Source organism: Capsicum annuum, chromosome 6, assembly GCF_002878395.1.
Source record: "Capsicum annuum cultivar UCD-10X-F1 chromosome 6, UCD10Xv1.1, whole genome shotgun sequence".
Lineage (NCBI taxonomy): Eukaryota > Viridiplantae > Streptophyta > Magnoliopsida > Solanales > Solanaceae > Capsicum > Capsicum annuum.
In genome coordinates this window covers 34,858,364-34,860,837 of record NC_061116.1, presented here as the reverse complement: position 1 = coordinate 34,860,837, position 2,474 = coordinate 34,858,364, and positions in this window count along the sequence as shown.

Here is a 2,474-nt window from a genome sequence, read left to right as displayed (position 1 = left end):
CTCATAAAGGAGTCAAATAATCATATCAGTAGGTCCCTACTTGAGGGAGATCTGTAACAGTATGCTAGTTCTATCTTCCCACTAGCGACAACTGTAATAGTAATCTATAAATACAAGGTACACCAGTTCTAACAAGCGCGTCGTTAGCTCCGAAATTCAAATCAAGGTCTTATCCCATTTATACTTTCTTTGTAAAATACTCATATGAAAGCATTTTCAAAATAGTACAAAGCATTTAAGTTCATATCAAATCATATTACATATAAACTTGAATAAACACATGTCAAGATACTTATGTCTCAAATAAATGAAATAACCTTCACAATATTAGTATCATATCTCAAATAACCATTTTAATATCATATCAAGTAAGAAACTTGTCTCATGTGCAATTTCAAAGCATTCCGTACTTTTTGTTTCATCAATATCAAGTATAAAATATGCAAGTTAAGAAACACAAATTATGGTAAGGTTACTACTCACAGTACACTTGTCGAAATACCAAATGTGTCACCTCGAAGAATTGGTATGACTTTCTTTGATCAAATTTATAATCACATTATATCAATCTGGTGTTAATGTCTTTGTTTAGGCTAAAACATAACCACTTTAAGCTACCCATCTATAGAATTTTTATTATTGGCTCTCAATTGTCAACTTATACTAGATTTGCTTCAACCCATAAGAACATACTTATAGTTGATTTTTCTCAATATCATAAACCATAATAACCTTGTTGTCTATATATTATTTCTTGGTTAAGTCGAAAGTATAAAAGTTATAATTCAATCATTTAATATTTTTGCTCCGTTCATGAAAATTTAAAGATTTCTCTATTAATTTAACCCTTGATTCTTAAATTCTCAACCCCAAATCAATAACTATGAATTATTTGAGTCAAATTTATGGACCAAATTAAGAAATTTACCTTGAACCCGATTAAAATCTGTCAAGAATTTCCATTTTTTCCTGTGTTACGCATGAACTGCTGGTGGCTGCCCTATGCTGCCTCACGCAGAAATGAGTATAATCCCTTTTAAACCCTCCTTATTTTGTTAATTTGGGTAGATAGGCCTTTGGCTAGTTTTTCTCTTCTTTCCCTTTTCTTGTTTTTTTAAGTTAAATGGGCTTTAGCCCATGTTCTCATCTCTTAATTTTTTTCTTTTACAACTACTAATACTAATTAATTAATGGTATAGGGTATTCAATTCTCCCCGCATTAAGAAATTTAGTCCACGAATTTTAAAACAAGTGTATACTTGTAGACTGAAACAAGTGAGGATACTTGACTTGCATGTCATTTTTCGACTCCTATGTTGCTTCTTCAATTTTATGGTTCTTCTTCACACAAATTTTTTTGACCGCAACTTCCTTACTTGTCGATCAATAATAGCCATTGGTTCATTTTCATAGGTTAAGTTCTCATCAAGATGCAAGGTCGGTGCTTTAAGCACACGAAAAGAATCTGTATACACTTTCTTAGCATAGAGGCATGGCACACTGGATGAATGAGAGAGATATCAGGAGAAAGTGCCAAATGATACACCACTTCTATACGATCAAGTATCTTATAAGGTCCCATATATCTCGAGCTCAATTGACCATTTTTCTAGAATCGCATCACACTTTTCATAGGTGAGACTCGTAGAAAAACCTTATCCCCAACAGTGAACATTAAATCTTTTCTCCTCTTGTTTGTATAGGACTTTTGTCAACTTTGAGTTGTGAGCAACCTCTATCTAATAAATTGGACCTTGTCCATAGCTTTTTGTACCAAGTCTAGTTCTAACACCCTAGCCTCTACAACTTTAAACCACCCGATAAGAGAACGACATGACTTACCATATAAGGCTTTATATGGAGCCATTTGAATGCTTGACTGAAAACTATTATTGTAAGTGAATTCAACCAAGGTTAAGAAAGTATCCCAATTACCTCTAAAATCAAGAATGCAAGAACTCAACATATCCTCCAAATTTGTATAGTATGCTCATATTATCCATCCATCAGTGGATAAAATCCAGTACTAAGATCTACTCGGATACCCAAAGTTTTTTTAAACGATCTCTAAAAGTGAGAAGTGAACTGTGATCCTCTGTCAGAAATGATGGACAATGGAAATTCATGAAGTTAGATAATTTCATCCAAAATAACTTAGCATATTTTACTCCACTATATGTAGTCTTTACTGGAAAGAAGTGTACTGATTTAGTATGTCAATCTACAATTACCCATACAGACTCATAACTTCTAATGGTTCATAGTAGCTCAATTACAAAATCCATGGTAACTCTTTCCCATCTAATCTAGAATCCTGACCTCTTGTAATACTATTGGTCAATGATGCTCCACTTTAACCAGCAGACAAATCAAACAACTAGAATCAAAGTTAGAAATATCTTTCTCCATACCTTACCACCAGTACAATTGCTTTAGGTCATGATACATCTTAGTAGAGCCAAGATGTATGGTAT